The sequence below is a fragment of the Pseudoliparis swirei genome, chromosome 13, assembly GCF_029220125.1.
Source record: "Pseudoliparis swirei isolate HS2019 ecotype Mariana Trench chromosome 13, NWPU_hadal_v1, whole genome shotgun sequence".
Taxonomy (NCBI): domain Eukaryota; kingdom Metazoa; phylum Chordata; class Actinopteri; order Perciformes; family Liparidae; genus Pseudoliparis; species Pseudoliparis swirei.
Window position 1 is genome coordinate 3042642 of NC_079400.1, and position 20286 is coordinate 3062927.

The 20286-nt window shown below is 42.1% G+C and overlaps 1 protein-coding gene across 1 annotated transcript in view; it reads left to right on the forward strand.

Annotated features, from left to right (window-relative positions):
- The first annotated feature begins 6558 nt into the window (after window positions 1-6558).
- LOC130204109 (protocadherin-15-like) overlaps window positions 6559-20286 on the forward strand; it is a 172405-nt gene continuing 158677 nt past the window's right edge. The window contains exon 1 of the mRNA XM_056430631.1: window positions 6559-6601. The gene's annotated coding sequence lies outside the window, so the exon portion shown is untranslated. The remainder of the gene's footprint in view (window positions 6602-20286) is intronic.

The window sequence follows — 20286 nt, forward strand, 5'->3', positions numbered from 1 at the left end:
GTGGGAGTGCAGACCCACTTAAAAAAGTAGAACAATAATATAAATATCCTGAAGGTGCCGAGTGACACGGTGCAAATATAATGCACCGTAAATATGCAGCCAAATGCAGATAATGGGTTTTTCAACGGGTTACATAGTTAATCATCTTTAATCCTCCTTTCAGCGTGTTGTTGAACACACAATGATGAATACAAAAACAGCACCCAGGCCCTGGTGACTGATCTCACCGGGCAACCGCATTATGTGGTCAGAAACTGGCCACAGCCGAGCCAGGTACCTGTGTCCCTTTCCTTCCAGAACAACGCAGTGTGTGTCGTGGCACTACGACAGTTTTTATGGCAAAAAAAACAAAAGCCCTGAACAGATCCGCCAGAATAAATGATGTGCAAACATCGCCGCAAACAAATGGCACTTACAATTAAATTATACATGAGGTAAACTCAGTTTCCCAATGTGACGGCCAGTCCAACGATACGCAGGCTCGTTGCGTCCGGCCGTGAATCCCCGATGTGCAGAAAGCACCACGGCGGTCCTGCATCCCTGTGGCTAAGTGGTCACTCTCACCACAGCCACATATTACGGGAGGAAAAGGTGTCCTTCCTTGCTCCTGCCTGAGGGGAATATCGAAGTCAAAGCCGTCACACATGAAAAGGACGGAGCAGAACTGCACCTCGCACCATTTGGCTTTGATGTGGTCTGAGCAGGCGAGCGGCGTGCACAGATCCCGGTAATCCTCGACACTAAAGCGGCAGCGCGCCGCTTGATCGTCGCTGACGCTGACGCGCCCCCGACGGTGCATCTCCTCCCACTCGGAGCAGTTGTTTCCCCGCTCCCTTCAGGAGATGGAACACCACTTCAGGAGGACACGGGCGGTGTTTATATTTCGGGATTCTGCTTGTCGAGACTGAAAGCTCAACTTCCACCAGGCAGTTGTGCATTCAGGTTGGGGAGGGACCCCAGCTCAGTCATAAAGGACAGGGTCCAGAGAGCCTGATTTCATGGGCCCAGATGTGTTGAATAAATCATTTTCCCCAGACCTAATTAAACACTTACTGCCGAGCCCCGTTAAGCGATTAACATCTGCTCAACCAAATGCACAAGGAAGGGCTCCAGCACTCGATGATTTAACGTTTGCAAGGAGAATAACGAGACCTTTCTTTCATGTTGTATTTCCTTTTTTCCATTTTCGGTGTTGTTTGATTGCGTTGATGAATGAATTCTTTACCGCTTCTGTTATCACACAGAATATATATTATAAAACCAATTTACGTCTCTCTCAGAATGTTATAAGAAACCGAATGCCAACTGTTAATCCGTCATTCAAAATAGGACAAAACATGCTCTCATGTATATAAACACATATAAAGACAAAATGGTGTAAAATATGTGCAGCATCAGTGTAATTGTCACGCTCTAGTGCCAAAACGTTAGTTGGAGTGAGCGGAGCGAAAGGGAAATGGTATGGTAATAAGAGAATAGTTCAATATACATGTCTCAGATGCAGTTCAAGGAATAGAACATTGCGCTCTAGAACCAGTGGAACCAGTGGAGAGAAGCGATATCATTCCGGTGGTGTGATGACGGGCAGTTGAGGAGTCTCCCAGCCGGAGGAAGCTGCTCTGTCGTCGGTGACAGTGGATCTCGCCTGTCAGGCGGCGGCAGGGTGAACATGCTGCATCTGGGCTGGGTGCTTTCTTTTAGTATCTTTGGGTTCTGCGCCGGCACCAATAGCACTTACTATGTTTGCATGCACACACTAATAACCCACTATTATTTTTGCAATCTGGCAAGATTGTACATATTATGGATTGAAGATTGTCACGTAAACAGCATATATTTCGTTTGGCTACTTCAAACGTGGCCCTTTTTTTCTAATTAATGATCTGATCAAGCTCTCAACGTGGCCACGGGGCCGAATTGGAGGGCGGGGGGTTACGCTTTGTCACCGCGCCGTTGGTGGGGACGGGGTTAAGGGCAGAGTGGCCATTAGCAAGCCACACAGAGGACCCGCATGCACCCACATGTGTTACCTTGCACACACGGCCGGCCCAGCGACAGAAACAAAGCACAAACACACACACACACACAGAGAGATGGAGGGTGACTTCATTCTCTGTAAACGTTCCTCCGCTATGTTTTCATAGCTGGTTGTTTGCTGCTATATTAATGCTCTAAATGCCGCATATAGAACCTTTGAAGGGCATAGCTGGAGTCATGGGTGCTTTTTAAGTTAATCGCAGTAAGCGCAGCTGCATGTAATTGAGAAATTAGTGACGTATTCAGTTTCTTTTGCAATGCAAACAGCTTAGTGGGAATATTTTTTCTTTCTTGGAATAAAGGCAAAAACCCGACTATTTTGTGAACGTAAACGTCGTCAGTGATGCTCTGTCGATGGGTATCAATGATGTTCCGGGTGGTATTAATCACCCGCTGCAGAGCCTTTCAGTCTTGGCACTTGGCGTGCCGAGTCCTTTCAGGGTGCTTTCTATTGCTCGATAAAAGTTAACAAGAATTCGGGATTTTTAAGTTTCCTTAATACCTAAAGCTCAGCCTATTGCTTTGGAAGTAATGGCAGCAATTGAAACGGTTATCGCACAAGTCTTTTTAGGGACTGTACATCCACTTGTGAGGGAGACGTTTCTTAAAGGTCCCGTTGAAAAACTCAGGAAGTCGGCTGAACTTCAATGGAAGCCGGTCGGTTAACAAAAGTACATTTGAATAACCAACCACTTGATCTTTATCCTTAAAGTCTATTCCCGAGCAAAACTGAAGAAAAACATGTTTGAAAACACTTCCATGAATCTCACTTTTCTGTTGCTGCTCTTTGTTTTCTAGAGCATCATCTTCTGACCCCTCTGGCTCATTACTACCCCCTGAGGCCGGAGGGAAGAACACCCCCACTGGGACAAGCAACTATAAAATAAGGTTTATGTTTCATCAGAGTGTTTCAAGATGTATTTTTCAGTTTTAAAAGACAAATTACTTAAAGAATGAGCACCGGCTGATTGTGTTTGCTCTTGTAAGTCTGGCTACCAGCTCCACCTCTGCTGAAGAACAGGGAGGTAGCTTTCCTTGCATTAGTATGAGAGAGCGTCGAGAGGAAAGCACATCCACATCTTAAATCACTGTGATGTCACATTAAGGAGAGGAAGAGCTTAACAGGAGAGGACAGAGAACCGCGGGACATAAATACAACAGGCTACGATTTAAAGGCAGAAGTTCTAGAGAAATCACAACTTTCTACCTGCGTGTGTAGCTGACTTCTGCACTGCAGTACAATTCCTGGGGTGTGATTCAAACAAGCGGAAAGAAACCTTTATGGATCAATAACTTTACGCGTCTCCTCAGTTATGTGAGAGTACGTTGAACCAGTATACTCTGAGGCTTTGTGACTGACTCTGCACCACTTTTTTTATTTCCCGAATGGCATTATCAGACATTCCGTATGCCACCTACGTCTAATTGCACCGACTCGGTGCATAATAATTCCTTTTTTATCCTTATTGTGCTTGGTTGGAAAAGACAACCGTCTCTTGTTCTGGCGGTTTGTCATGATCGGTTCAGGCCTCCTGATCTTGGCTGCCTTTCCCTGAGCTCAATAGGATTTGGTGTAATCCCACAGAGCAGAGCAGATGGACACACGAGTAAGATCACAGTGGTATCGGGGCTATAATGGGCTTGGCCGGGTGCCTTGAAACCCCTTTTACTGGTAGACATGTCAATCCTTTGATTGTATTATCAGATTAAGAAATAGTTATCCTGCAACTTTTATGCTTGGCCAGATCAATTTATAATTTATTGGGAGATGCCGTTAAGAAATTAATGCAGAGCTGTTACCGTTATTGCTGTGTTGGGCGTCACATATAGAAACGATACTGTAATCCCACAGAGGAGATGCATGGACAGGTATGTTCAGCCACTCAGGAGCACAGAGGGGACTGGCTCCATCCATCATATCCGAACTTTGCCATCAAATTACAAAATAAAGAAAGTCATTACTAAAGTCACTGATATCATTGAGCAGATGGCCGTCTTACAACTATCATTCTTCCAACCTCATATTTCATTAGCAGAGGATACAGCTCTGAATGACAACTAATTGTGGTTGAACTGCATTATTATAGCTGCAGTAGCCCGAGTCATGACTGCTGCCAGGCACTACACAAATATATATCACTTTTTAATGCTGAATATTTGACTTTTAATTTGCAGATGACACGTCTTTGTGAAACAACTGTCCCATGTTGTGCTTTTATCACGGCACACTCAGTATACCTCCGAAGCACCACTTACCACTAATTTAAAATAACTCAAGGGGTCTAAATGTCACCTTACACCAAAACAATCGACCACTCAAATGTCAGCCAAACAGATGAGTAGGTAAAGGTGTCGGAGTTGACTCAAAGAAAACTGGGTCAAAATGTGCTGTTTTAGGTCATCTTTTATTGAACTCTAGACACAAAGTAAACCTGGTCAATGTTTAGTGTTCTTGTTTTCTCTTAGCCTATTTCTACCACTATTTTGATATATTTTAAGTGCCTATTCTAAGTGTTTGGGGAAGTGCAAAATAAATCATTCTTTGTAATTGCCTACAAAATAAATTACCTTCCAAAGCAAACAGTGAGCAGATCCGTAGGCTGAGAGGAATCTCCACAAAATAAAGACGCTGGGATCTCAAGAGCAGGATTACACAAAGGTTTACCACAAAGACGAAAAGGAACCATTAATCCACACAGAAGACGTATAATCAACTTTTTATAGAGTCTGTGCAGGAGTTCAGTTTAGCTCCTCCTCCATCTACATAGTCAAAGTAATTATTTTAAAAGGTGCTGGCTGTGACGCTTCTTTAGCCAGTGTGTGTTCTGCATCTCCCCCTCTGCCAGAAGATTCATTACAACTTTACAATTATTTGTCGGCAGCATCTTTTGTACATGCGACCATTTCGGGAGCTATGCTATTTTTATTTAGGATTAATAGTGAAACGGTTTAGTAATAGCTGTAATAGAATGTTTTTCTTTCCTGGGTTTCACTGTGGAGTACTTTCTGTGGATAAAGAAATGCAAGTTCAGTGTATTGGGGTTATAAATTATGAATAGTGGTGCATGCATGCTGCAGAGTGGTGGGAAGTAAGTACATTTAGTCAAGCATGGTACGTAAAAACAGAACTCTACCCCAACACATCTGTGGAAAGTGTCAAAAAGACTCAAGCATCAGTTTATGCTAACATGTTGGAATAATGTGGTTGTGTGGAGTCACAAAGAGACGTCTGTAGCTCGCTCCTCATCTTTGCTATAGGTTAAGGTAAAGTTCCATTGTGGGTATGCAGGAGTCAGGATTTGACAAGGTGGAAGAATCTGTGGAATAATAATGATGTACCCTGGTACTGCTGCTGCAGCATTATAGGAATGTAAGGCTTTAAGAAATGTTGTATTCTCTGCTTAATCAAAATAAACATTTTCATTCAAAAAACATCATCAAATGAAATAGGATGATAGATGTATTCACTACCCAACAGTGTATGACGTAGATTTAGCTCAACCTCCATGGTAAAAACATCTAAGAAGGCAACTTACATTAAAGCTGATATAAGTGTTTACAGTAATGAACATTATCTGTTTTCTGAGTACAAATAGCTGATAATAGTTCTGCACTTTCACTTTGTGGATATACAGCTGGCAATCCCAAATAATGCGCCCGTGCAACACAGGTGTACCTTTTTGCTACTGTAGGCTATGGCGCACCTGTAGCAACACGACCGAGGAAGCTACTTTTGGGATTGCGCATGTCGAGCCAAGGAGGTCCAAATGTTTCATTTTAAAGTGAACATCGGTTACTAACTTGTGTGTGTGTGTGGTTGTCTTTGCTGTATTAACGTGTGTGTATGTGTGTGTGTGTGAGAGAGAGAGAGAGAGAGAGATTGAGTGGATATACCGACGAGTTGACGTTTAATTCGACGGTGACCCGGTGCTTCCCCTCTCCGCCATGCGGTGCAGAGAGCAGAGCGGAACAACCAGCCGGTAATCCGCGCGCCCTTTGCCGGGAACATAATGAGATTACGCGGCGTCGCGCCGGTTCGCTGCTGCCGCTGCTGCGGTAAAACGCACCACAAGCTTCCGACGAAACCTCCCCGTGTGACTCCGCATCGTCTCTCCCTCTCTCTCTCTCGCTCTCTCTCTCTCTCTCTCTCTCTCTCTCTCTTCCCTCCTCCCTCCCTGTCTCTCTCTCCGGTTGAACGCAAGGGGGAATACGAGAGGACACACACTGTTACCCCGTCTCTCTCCTCCAGAGCTCGCAGTCACCGTGTAAGTCCCACACCGGAGACTTAAACTCAAAGAAGACTAAAGGAAAAGGAGACCATTATCCTTTGTGTGCGCGCGCGCGTGTGTGTGTGACTTGACCAAAAACTATTTTTTCTTCTTCTCGTCCTGACTGCGCGAGCAGCGGGATTCTTCCCTCCCGAAAAAAAGGGGGAAAGTGGAGTCGGGTGGATGAGTTGGGTGGATGTTATTTCCTGGATATTCTCCCCGGGCTGTTCGGCTGAGACGGCAACAGTGCGTGGAAAAGTGTGTGTTCAACATATGGCTTCAAAGAGAATAACGCGGTAAGTCCAACGGAACCGGCATTCTTCAAAGAAACCGGCTCCGTGTATCTCTCTTCTCCCGCGTGTGCTCTTTCACTCTTTCCAGAATATTACACATTCATACTCCTCTCTTCTTCAAATTAAGAAGTTTGCATGTACAAATAAAACTCCACTCGCTTTCTAACGTGGACCGTGTCGGCTGCCGTAGTTTGGGTCGCTGGCGCTGTCCGCGGTGCTGGAGCCGCCGGCTGAGGGGGGTTATCGCCGGTGTCCTCGGCACATTCATAATGCAACATCTCCACGGTTGTGCAGCCTGCAGCTCATTTGTGTCTTTCGCGTGATATTCATTTGGATTAAAGGAGGTCAATGGCGTTTCTTTGTGGTCGCAGACGGTGTAATTGGGTTCAAACCCATTGCACCCGTGACAAAAGTCATTTCTGTAGTTGATCTCCTCTCAGATCTGAAGTCACAGGCGCGTGTGTGCTTCAACAAGTCGACAGTGGAAGTGCTTATCAGCTGCCACCGTTACAGTGCATGGGGTGCTGTCAGCGGTGCTGTCACAAGGTTACCTCACAGCAGCCTGTGTCTCGGATTATGAAGAGAGAGAGTCATCCGATCAAACTGTCGCCTCCTCAAGAGAGCAGATTGCGAGGGGAGGAAGTCAAAGGTGACGAGGTGGGGGGTATTTAACGAGCACACACACACACACACACAGACAGAATGTGTTTCGTGAACCTGGGAGCCGTCCTCTCATCACCATGTCAAATCCTGTTTGTCACGCTGGATGACAGACCCACCAGGACTTTGATTAAAATAACTGCTGCTAGATTGTTTTGTGGAGCGATGCATTCATTTATTTGGTTGGTTGATTATTAGTGAAGAATAAATGTGCATTTACGATCTTCCCCTTTCTTAATTTGCTTCTTTACCTCATTTGTGATTCTAGGGAGACCCGTTTCTCTTTTTTAGACCACTCTGAAGTTATCCTCCGTATTGTCACTGATCAGGTTTGAATAAAATAACCCAAAATGCAATTTTTTATGATATTTGGAATTACATCTTACAATCAAGTCTTGCATTAACTGAAAAGTTTTCATCTTCAAAGTCAAGTACTTTCTTGACTCCATATCCAACTAATGCCATTAAACTATGTAACGCAGTGTGGTATTCCGACAGCGCTGACTACACTTTGAATATGTTCGTGCTTAAAACAAATCATCATCTCTTCTCGTCACGGGGCGATAACCGGGAACCCAAAAGCACGACTCAGGAGACAGAGCTGCAAATAATGATCTTTTACTGGAGTACCATCAGGAGGAGTATGGCACGCTGGAGGGCTTGGTCAGGAAAAACACAAACAATCTGGCAGAGGACAAGTGAGGGACTGATTAGGGAATGTGCTGCAGGTGAGACGGCGTGAGGACCAGGTGAAGGGAATGAGACTAACGAGGTGGGAGTGAGGGACTGATTAGGGAATGTGCTGCAGGTGAGACGGCGTGAGGACCAGGTGAAGGGAATGAGACTAACGAGGTGAAAGGACCAGCAGGAGCATTTAGAGATGCCTTCACATTTAGACATTTGAGTCTAGCTGTGGGATATCAATACAAAGCATACAGTATACCCTCCTCTTCTTCTACCCTCCTCTTCTTCTACCCTCTTCTTCTATCCTCCTCTTCTTCTACCCTCCTCTTCTTCAACCCTAATCTTCTTCTACCCTCCCCTTCTTCTACCCTACTCTTCTTCTACCCTCCTCTTCTTCTACCTTTACTCTTCTTCTACCCTCTTCTTCTACCCTCCTCTTCTTCTAGCCTAACCTTGTTCTATCCTCCTCTTCTTCTAGCCTAACCTTCTTCTACCTTTACTCTTCTTCTACCCTCCTCTTCTTCTAGCCTAACATTCTTCTACCTTTACTCTTCTTCTACCCTCCCCTTCTTCTACCCTACTCTTCTTCTACCTTTACTCTTCTTCTACCCTCTTCTTCTATCCTCCTCTTCTTCTACCCACCTCTTCTACCTTTACTCTTCTTGAGGAGGGTCGAAGAAGATTAGGGTAGAAGAAGCTTAGAAGAAGAGAGGCAGAAGAGAGAAGAGAGAAGAAGAAGAAGAGGAGGGTAGAGTTCTACCCTCCTCTTCTTCTAGCCTAACCTTCTTCTATCCTCCTCTTCTACCCTCCTCTTCTACCTTTACTCTTCTTCTACCCTCCTCTTCTTCTAGCCTAACATTCTTCTACCCTCCTCTTCTTCTACCCTCCTCTTCTTCTATCCTCCTCCTCTTCTACCTTTACTCTTCTTGTACCCTCCTCTTCTTCTATCCTCCTCTTCTTCTACCCTCCTCTTCTACCTTTACTCTTCTTCTACCTTCCTCTTCTACCTTTACTCTTCTTCTACCCTCCTCTTCTTCTAGCCTAACCTTCTTCTACCCTCCTCTTCTACCTTTACTCTTCTTCTACCCTAATCTTCTTCGACCCTCTTCTTCTACCTTCCTCTTCTACCCTAATCTTCTTCTACCCTAATCTTCTTCTACCCTCCTCTTCTTCTACCCTAATCTTCTTCTACCCTCCTCTTCTTCTACCGTTACTCTTCTTCAATAGAAGAACGCATACAGTTTCACATGTCCCATAGCTGTCTAACCTGCATGGTCAGATACAAGCTATCAGGAGGTTTGCTAGCAGCACTCTTTGTTGTCAGGTTTTTATTGTTGGAATTTGATTTTTTGTAATACATTAGTCCGATTGGAGCGCTGTTGTGGCCAAACCTGATTGGCTTGGTTTTCACACAGCTCGGTGCGGCTGCTCTAGATGCTTCTTCGGTTGTGTTACAATCCTCTGACAATAGTTAAATCTACTTTTCTCCACCCCTGAAAGTGAAACCTCGACCATAGTTTTGTTGTAAACTTGAAGGAGAACTAAACAATCCTAAAGATTTGGTAAAAGTCTCATTATGGTGCATGACCAATGCCTGTGAACAAGATACGAGTCTTGAGTTTGACTGTTTGAGCTGTCAACTTTGTTAAACCTTTTTTGTGACTATTTTTAAGATGAGGTGTACCTGCCTCAACGTTGTATTTATCTCCCCAAAGTATCACATTGTGAGGTATAGAATTGCTCCAAGCCCTGTGGTTATAGCTAGCTTTGGTGGGATTTGATTTATTTTCTTGTTTGGTATAAAACAATAGATACCAGAACAATAATTGAAAGATACACGTTTTTTTATTTAATTCAACCTTTTAATCAGGAAAGGTTGACATTGATTTTGCCATTTAGTATTTTAAGTTAATGAATGAAATATAAAAATGAAGCAGTGACCTTTATTCGATGTATCTGATTAACGTCTCCTTTCAACCTGGATGCTAATTATGACATCACTGCATCTGTTCCTCTCAACATAAATCAAATGGGACAGCTGTGGCTGCATCATGCTTCTTTAAACATGACAGACGCCAACATGACCTCATCATTTGGTGTCGTTTGAATATTTTATTCCAACCATTATAGTTCCAGTTTGTTTTGTAGTTGCAACACATCATGGGAGGTCAAGTCCAGAGGGCCCCTTCTTTAAATTCACCAACAGATCCCTTTAGAGTCACTAAAGATGTAAATCCCTTACATACAGGGTTCGTACGGTCATGGAAAACCTGGAAAAGTCATGGAATTTTAAAATGTTTATTTCCAGGTCTGGAAAAGTCATGAAAAAAACTGAAATCATAAAAGTTTTGGAAAGGTCATGGAAATGTGTTATAATCACATGTTCATTTACGCCGAGTTTGAAATAATTAATATATTTTTTGAAGAAAGACACTCAAAATATTAGCCGGCGTACGCTCTCAAGACGCAACATTTTCTACAGTTTTCATGTTTATACCGAGATTTCAGTTTGGTCATGGATATTTGGTTTAAAGTCATGGAAAAATCCTGGAAATCCATCGGTCAAAATGTGTAAGAACCCTGTCATATACATTTGCTTAATCCGAACCTGTGATAGATGTCCTCTTTCTGTAGTTCAATCAGGAGAGACGAATGCATGTAGAAAACATTATAGCTCAATACAACAGATGATGTGTGATAATAAAGTCTTCGGCGCTTCTATTCTACTGTGAGATTTTAAATCGAGGGGCGTCCGACTTGAAACGCAGCGCGATAAATCCCCCCGTGGAGTTCAGACACGAGTGGCGGCTGATGAATCTGCTGAGGCCGGTCGGCCGGTGCAGCCGAGGAATCTCAGAAGGCTGAGCGACGATGAGGAGGAGGAGGCTGGGGCGCGAAGCATCGGCCTGATTGGACTGAAGGTCGAGAGAGAATCTTATTCAGACTGCAGCGAGGTGAGAGGCTAACGATGTGGGCGTGTCGCCGTGGAGCCGATGACAAGATTGACATCCACAAACAATACGCATGACACAAATGAATGCTGGATGTAGAAGAAATACATTCTGCGTGGAAGCAGGAACACGTATACCTCCTGGAGCTTCATTTGTTCCCTTCCTCCCAGTGGCCAGACCACCGATTATAAACGTGTCATATTGCATTAGACACAGTCGTGTGAGCGCGGCTAACTGTTCTTATCCCTGACAGATTGTACATGATGGCTGATTCTTCTGTTTTCATCTAAAGGGTAGAAGCGGACGGTGTAATAAAACACATCTGGAAACTAAAAACACATCTTTTCCGACTATATCTGGATTAAAACACAGATTAGCACTTTTGTAGTTTGACTATGTTGAGGAAATGTTACTTTCTGTATTCTTGTGTTGTTGAACCTGTGCTTGGAGTTATATATTTATGCTCAGAACAAGTTATATTGAGTTAGCCAGACACTAGATGCTTAGCAACTAAAAACATATTATGTGTGGTTATGAACTAAATTGACATGTTTTTGTCAGCTGAAAGAACATTTGGGGAAAAGCAAAAGCAAATACACAGCAAATATAATTTAGCAGTATAAAAGACTAGCTTGCTCTCCACAGGGTTCGTACGGTCATGGAAAACCTGGAAAAGACATGGCATTTTAAAATGGTCATTTCCAGGCCTGGAAAAGTCATGGAAAAAAATTAAATCATAAAAGTTTTGGAAAAGTCATGGAAATGTGTTATAATCACATGTTCATTTACGCCGAGTTTGAAATAATTAATATGTTTTTTAAAGAAAGACGCTCAAAATATAAGCCGGCGTACCCTCTCAATACGCAAAATGTTCTACATTTTTTATGTTTATACCGAGATTTCAGTTTGGTCATGGAAGTTTGTTTTAAAGTCATGGAAAAGTCATGGAAAAGTCATGGAAATCTATTGATCAAAATGTGTAAGAAGCCTGTCTCCAGTCAAGTGATTGCAGCATGCAGCTTGTGTGTTACAATCGTTGTGTTGAGAGGATGAGGCGCGACTACACACAACGTTGTGAAGAAGATATTCAGATTTGATTGATTTATTTTTAATTGGATGTAGCATTCATTTATAATGGGGAACTGACAGTTTAACTGGTCAACTTAGTAGGCGTCCATCATCAAAATCAATGGACGCCCTGCAGCCAATCAGAATCGAGTATTCACGGCGGCCGTGGTATAAATGTAGATAATTGAAGAAGTGAGACCCGGGGGGGGGGGGGGGGGGAATATTCTAGTATATTTCATCTTAGACTAGATTTAGCATGAATGTTGTTCTGCTTTACAGAGAACATCAAGCGATTTATTTTGGAGGACACGTTTAAAAAATTAAAAAAACTAGAATGGGCACTCGGTAGAGCGCATACCTTCGCATATCACAAGATTGGGCATTGAATTATGAACATTTTGGCATTAGTTGCATGCCAATTGGATAAAAAATTACCGTGCTATGGTAAAAAGAAGATTTTGACATTTTCTTGACCTTGACCTTTGACCCGATCGATCGCAAAGTCTAGTCAAATGGTCCCCGGATAATAACCAATCATCCCACCAAATTTCATGCGATTCGGTTTACAACTTTTTTTGTTACGCGAATAACACACATACAAATAAATAAATAAATAAATACACGGCGATCAAAACATAACCTTCCGCATTTTCAATGCGAAGGTAACTATATTGACCACCTGGTCAAAATAAAACAGCTGACCGGCACAGTGAACAGAGAGAAGCTTCTAGCAGCTCAAGAGACAGATGTTCCGTCAGGAGCTACAAGTGAGTGAATATTGTCCACCAAATGAATGCAAATGTTGCTCATAACTGTTGGATGTGTCAATAAGTTCTACAAACTTCACCATGTCAACATGAAAGGTAATAATAATACATTATGACATTCACAGCAATGTACACACAAACTACTTCCATCTGTGAGGCTGAAGAGTTTATCTTCTTTATTCTGTTCACACCGGGTGAAGTTGTGAGTGACTTCGTCTGTTGAGTTCCAACTCCGATGCCGGCGCGTTGAATCGTCTTGACGAGTGCGTTTGTAGGTCGCGTTGCCAGGTGCAGTTTTGAATGCTTCTGTGGGATTGAGTTGACATTCAGCAATACAACTGAGTTAATTGTTCCTAACAAGATTATCTGCCTGCTGGCCAAAACTCTGCCTGGAATCTGCATATCTGGCAACCCAGGCAGGCGAAGCAAAGAGGGGAATAAGCAGGAGCTGCCGAACTTCATTTTAGTGTGTTGTATTTTTTTGTGACCAAAATGTTGATCAATTGTAAAGGGCATTCAAAGTTATATAGAATTCACAGAGTAATGACTTTATATAATTCCAACAGGAAAACATCATAACATATAAGAGCCCAACAAATACAATTAAAATGCCATTAAATGTATTTGTGTTAGTAAAATGAAATGCACAACATGAACTTGACAACACCGTAACTTTACAATTAGCACTGCAGCCCACCGTCTATTTACATTGTTCTAGACCTGTAGTTTAAAAACTGGGTCAACATTATTCTATTTTCGGTTGCTTGTGGAGGGCCCCTGTTTAAGGAGAGGTTTACCAGCTTGTCCGAGTCCTAGAGTGAGATTAAATGAACTTTAATGTAAAGCCTGTGTGGTAGAAGTTCTGAGAGCCCTCTGCCCCAGTTTAATACCCTAAGAAGCTTTCTATCTGATCAGGGGCTCCTAAACCTCTTCAGCCCTGGACCCAAATGAAAACGACTAACTCGATGAGCCTCATCACGACATGGTACTGTGTTTGCCATCGAGATGAATCCTCTCCACTGTGGATGCCGACCCATAATTTAACATATTGCGGTAATTATATATGGCCAACAACAGTCGGTGCAGTGGCAATCTCTTTAGTGTGGCTGGGAATGTGAAAGTAGGACATAACCAGTGGGCAATGAGGTAATGAATTAGCAGGCCCCTCCAGCAGACTCAGACACAGCAGCAGTGCTTATTTAGGGTTAGACATTTATTATTTTACATTAGCCCAAGTGATAATTGTGTGTTAAGGGTGGTTTATTGATGACTTTCATTTCAGAATCAGGTTTTATTGGCCAAGTAAGTTTGCACAAACAAGGAATTTGACTTGGTAAAGTGACTCTCAGTGTGCTTACACAAAATATACATGACAACACAATACAAAACAAAACAGTGCAGTACAAAACAAACAGTGCAAAACAGTGCAACGGTCTAAGAAGTTTAAGAAAGTGACTTAAGAAAGTATATCCAAGGCGGAATGGCTATATACAGTAGCTGTGAAACAGTCGTGCAAGAAGAAGTGGAGAGTGCGAGAAGTTCAGGGATAAATATATAAATATATACACGACCGTTCAAAAGTTTGGGGTCACGAAGAAATGTCCTTATTTGTCAAAGTAAAGCACTATTTTATCCAATGAAGATAACATTAAATTAATCAGAAATACACTATCTACATTGTTAATGTGGTAAATGACTATTCTAGGTGGAAATGTCTGGTTTTTAATGAAATATCTCCATAGGTGTGTGGAGGCCTGTCTCCAGTGTTCTTATGGTACATTGTGTTATCGCCTTAGAAGACTAACGGAGGGTTAGAAAACCCTTGAAACCCCTTTTTAAGTTAGCACAGCTGAAAACAGTTATGCTGGTTAGAGAAGCTATAAAACTGGCCTTCCTTTGAGCTTGACGATTGAAGAACAACATTAATATTTCAAATAAAAAACATTATTTCTAGTCAATGTCTTGGCTATATTTTCTATTCATTTTGCAAATCACTTGATAAATAAAAGTGTGAGTTTTCATGTTAAACGCGAAATTGTCTGGGTGGGTGACCCCAAACGTTTGAACGGTAGTGTATATGCGACAGTGGGTTAGCTGTTCAGTCGTGAGACGGCGAGGGGGAAGGAACTGTTTTTGTGTCTGGAGGTTTTGGCGAACAGTGATCTGTAGCGTCTACCAGAGGGGAGGAGTTTGAATTTATCTGCATGTCAGAAAGAAAAGACAGTTTATTGAAACAGAGTTGTGGTAACTGTCAGATGAACTTCACTGTGAGGGAACAAGAATATAAAAAAAGTAATATTTAAAACTGCTAAAACAAATAGTTTGAGTGCTATGAGAGAAACCCCACAGCAGTTCTTCTCCTGACTTGTTTCCGGCCGTCACTGGCCAGCCTCACACAGTTAGTCACCGGCTGGAGGACATCGTGAAACATTCAGCAGCTAAAGAGACGGGAGCATCTTTCTGCCACGACGGGACCAACAAAAATGGATTATGGTAACTTTGAAGAATTTAAACGGATTCATCTCTTTTCATAGTTCCTCTAGTACTAGAGGTTATCCACGTAACATGATATTTTTTGTGAGAACTATATTAAATATTTGTAATTTGATTGCAAATTGTCTGAAAATGAGTTAAATAAATCATCTTTTATGAGACACCTTCCAACTTAAATCTCCAATATTCATTACCTTCGCATTGAAAATGCGGAAGGTTATGTTTTGATCGCCATTTATATATTTATTTATTTGTATGCGTGTTACTCGCATAACTCAAAAAGTATTAAACCGAATCGCATGAAATTTGGTGGGATGATTGGTTATTATCCGGGGACCATTTGATTAGATTTTGGGATCGATCGGGTCAAAGGTCAAGGTCATGAAAAGGTCAACATCTTCTTTTTACCATAGCGCTGTCAATTTATATCCAATTGTCATGCAACTAATGCTAAAATGTTCATAATTCAATGCCCAATCTTGTGATATGCGAAGGTATGCGCTCTACCGAGTGCCCGTTCTAGTTCAATGCTGTTTCAACTGGCAAAGGAAAGCATCCCATGTCGATACAACGTTATCCGCCACATTGTTTGTGTACACATTGATAGAAATTGTAAGTGAAGTCTAACTATCACGGATCATTTGGTGGATTTGGATGATTGTAACCAAGAAATCAGTGTGTCTGATTTAAGACCTGCAGATCCTCTGAGGCTGCAGTGTGGAAGGCACTTTCCGCCAAACACACACTCACAAAAAACTGTCAGCACAAATGTCCATTAAAGGCGGCGTAAACAAAACTCCCCAAAAATAAGGGTTACGTTGGAGCGAGTGATTTTGTGTGCAAGGTAATGTATTGTTTTATCTCCAGAGAGACGGAGGATGCGATTGTCTGTGACAACGGCAGAGTGTTTGTGTGCGTGCGGGAGAATGTGTGTCGGTGGCCGAATGCGAAGCCACAGCAGCTCGCCAGTGTGAAGTCTCGCCCCTGGCTCAGTGTGTGTGTGTGGGGATGCATGTGTGTGTGTGTGTGTGTGTGTGAGACAGCAAAAGAGATGGAGGGAGATTACAGTTCAAAGTGTCTCCTGGTGTTGTGCCAGGTCAGCATGTTTACACGGGAGAATCGGTGTTGGCACACACACACACACACACACACACACACGTGTCGACACGCCCTGGCTCCTGAACATACTGACACACGCACAGCGCCCGGGCGCATCGTCTTATCAGTGGTCCCAGTGACTTAGGGGAGGCGTTTAATCCGGGTCGACGCACAGCTCATGGAATAACTGATTCCACCATCCCTGAGCAGTCTAGCTGGCTAAATATTTCTCAGCAACACAATTTTGTTCAAGAAAAGTTGAAACTGGATCCCTCGAGGCGAGGAATAGTTTCACACTTATCGATTGGTTAACTTCCTCTGCTACTTTTGGGGAATATTGTTCAAGGGTTGCTCGCTCTGCTGGACGTCCTGACGGCCTCGTAGCTTTTGAACCGGTCGATTTCCTCCTTTGCGGTACAACAAGTGGTGTCATGTGTCAACAGATGAATACATCGTTTGACACTGAAGGAAATATAGTTATTGTTGCTTTCTGGTGGAGAGTTGGATGAGGAGATGGATATTTAGATCAGAAACCAGCCAGCCTGGAGCAACTCTACAGCTCAATAATTGACATGTCATATCTTTCATTAACAACAACAACAACAACAACCAAAGAGTCACTCAACAAGTCTCTATTTTACAAGTGCAGATGTCTGGCAAGCTAACCAGCTAACAGAACAACATGCATAAATACATCACTAGGCACATAGATAATGGCAACATAGGTTGGCTCCATTATATTGTTTCTTTAAATGTGGGTTTGTAGAATGACATTTAAATGTAAGATCACACAATAGTGCAACGCCAAAATACAGGTGTTGTGCATTCATTCAACCCAAGTGGTGTTGTATAAACTCTGAAGCTTTTTATTTCTGAAATAAAATGAGCGTAACTCATTTATTATTCATAGCCCATGGGTACAACGTTTACATATTTAATGTGACGTCACCATGAAGATACAGTTGATAGGAGAGGCTATTTTAAAAAGCAATGCCACACTTTATATTCATAATGACTCATCAAAGGCTTTCATTGTGATCGTATGTGTAACTTGTCTAGTATTTATAATCTGGATGTTTGCAGGCCGTTACAACAGCATGTGGTTTGGATATTCTACATGAAGACTAGTACTACTTTACAGAATACATGTTGAGTAAATATAAGTCAGACGCGAATATGAAACCACAGCAAGTACAGTGACGGAAGTAAAAGTACCAACAATAGTCTGAAGCTTATTTTGGCTTATTACCTTCGCATTGAAAATGCGGAAGGTAATGTTTTGATCGCCGTGTATTTATTTATTTATTTATTTGTATGCGTGTTATTCGCATAAGTAAAAAAGTATTAAACCGAATCGCATGAAATTGGGTGGGATGATTGGTTATTATCCGGGGGCCATTTGATTAGATTTTGGGATCGATCGGGTCAAAGGTCATGGTCAAGGTCATGAAAAGGTCAACATCTTCTTCAATTTATATCCAATTGGCATGCAAATAATGCCAAAATGTTCATAATTCAATGCCCAATCTTGTGATATGCGAAGGTATGCGCTCCACCGAGTGCCCATTCTAGTTCCATCCAGACGATGATACATACATACACATGTAATGTATTGACAATGATGTCGACCCTCTTAGAAGGAAGGGTTTCAAAAAGGTATAGAGATAAAACCTTTAGCATTTAATAGGGTTCTCGGTAGAACCGCCAGGGTGGATTCTTGTTGGTGAATGGTTCTGGATAGCACCTCCAGAAAGAGTTGTGTGGAACAATCACACCATGGGATCTTTATAGAATCTCATAGGGGGGTCCAAGTGGAACCTTTCATGGATGGTTCTGGGAGTAAGACCCTCTGAAAGGTGGTTCTGTAAAGGTTCCACCAGGAACTAAAAAGGGGGCATGTTGACGGACCCGCAGAACCCATTCACTCCGATGGGAAACACCTTCTGGAGAAGCTGTGCACTTTTTACATTGGATAATCTTTAGCTACACTAGAAAATATCATCAACTATATTTGATGGTATGACATTTTCAGACATATTTAATGCTAGCCGATGTGAAATGCGAATGTGGTTAACATGTTAAACCTAAACATGATAAGCATGTTAAACCTCCGAGACATCAACAGGTTCTCTTTGGCATTGTGGGCGTTAGCAATGAGCTCAAAGTATAACCAGCCTCAGAGAGCCTTGAGCAAGGCCGTAGACTTTGAGTCTCGTCATTTGATACCAACCTTGGCAGCTGTTTCTCACGTCTCAGATCAAAGATACCTTTTAGGATTTGAATTATCTGTCCATAAGTAATGCGTCGCACAGACTGGGACTCATTCTGAATTATTTGCCAGAAGCTATAGCACAACCACACATCAAACCGAACCCTAGACAAGCAGCAAGAGTTTGATAGGATCAGTCATCTGAACATCTTCGTCAGCGTTGTCATGTCAAAATAGGAAAATAAGGCTTTGTTTTCATGGTGGTTAATGGGATAAATACATAGTAGTTCTATTTAAAGTTTGGGGACATAAGAACTTAACTTTGAGGAAGAGATCATCTTCCCAGTTGATATATGTTTCAGAAAAGTGTGGAATTTGTAAAGATTTAACGTGCTGACGAGACAGAGGCCAAAAGGTATTTTTAAACTACAACTGTCTCTTTTGTAATGTCACTTCTTTGTCATATCCTCCATTTTCTATTGTTGTTCGTCAGGCTTTCTTCCTTCACTTGTTCTTCTCGCCTCAGTGGATTCTCTTGCTCCCCCCGAAGGTAAAACCACGACTACTCAAAGAAAGACAACGTTACGACCAATTATTTTCACTCCATCAATTATTCTACCAGTATCTTCTCTCTCTTTCCATTCTTCAGTCTCCCCGCTGTCATCAATATTTAACAAAGCCGTCAGTTGAAGAGTTTTTCTGTTGCTTTTTCCTGAGAATGCCCATGGACTTTATGAAGCAGGTCACTCACGTGTGCATTTATTGATGTGATTATTCACTCCCTAATTGGCTAATCAAATCCGTCTTTAACCATCATTCAACCTTGCAACATATTGAACAGAAAAGGTCTAGTGGCTGGGCGACTGGGTTCCATTGGGACCTGAATAATACATTCCTGAAAGAAAGAGATATCACCAACTTCTTTCTTCTCCTAACATTATATCTTATGTAATTAATGTCTTTAGAAAATAGATCACATTAACATCACCGATTTATTGTTTCAGGAAAGTTAAAGTTGTGTTGCATATTGTGTAAAATGACAGATAGTGTGGGATACTTAATAGTTCCCTCTTGGAAAAACTGCACATGCATGATTCAGTGGGTTTGACTAGAGTCCCCCAAAACATTGGATTTTTAAAAAAGCACTCTTTAAAACATAAAACAATTAAACCTCCTATTACCGTTGGGGTCAATTTCACCCCATTCAATGTTTAACGTCTCTAAAAATATGATTGACATAATTTTTTTTGCTTCATGACTTTTCCTTAAGCAACTGGGAAGACATACAATTCACATGAAGATATGTTTTCACTGTCCTGTACACAACTTGGACGCATCGGTGTTCTTTGGGGTCAATTTGGCTGTTTTTCACTGTGTAAAACATATAAGAACTAGAACGGGCACTCGGTAGAGCGCATACCTTCGCATATCACAAGATTGGGCATTGAATTATGAACATTTTGGCATTAGTTGCATGCCAATTGGACAAAAATGTATCGTGCTATGGCAGTGGTCACCAACCTTTTTGAGCCCAAGATCCCTGACCTCCGCCTTCATGACCGGCAAGATCTACCTATTGAGGCGTTGAGAGAAAACGACGGTCCAGTCTGGACTTACAACTTTTTATTTGGCCTAATTGTCATTTTGGTCCAGCGTTCAAATTGATGTGACCAGGTACACAGAATTTAAGTGTAATATAACAAGTCAGATATTTGTTGAATATGAACAAGAAAAAACAAATTTTCAATGAGCAGCTAG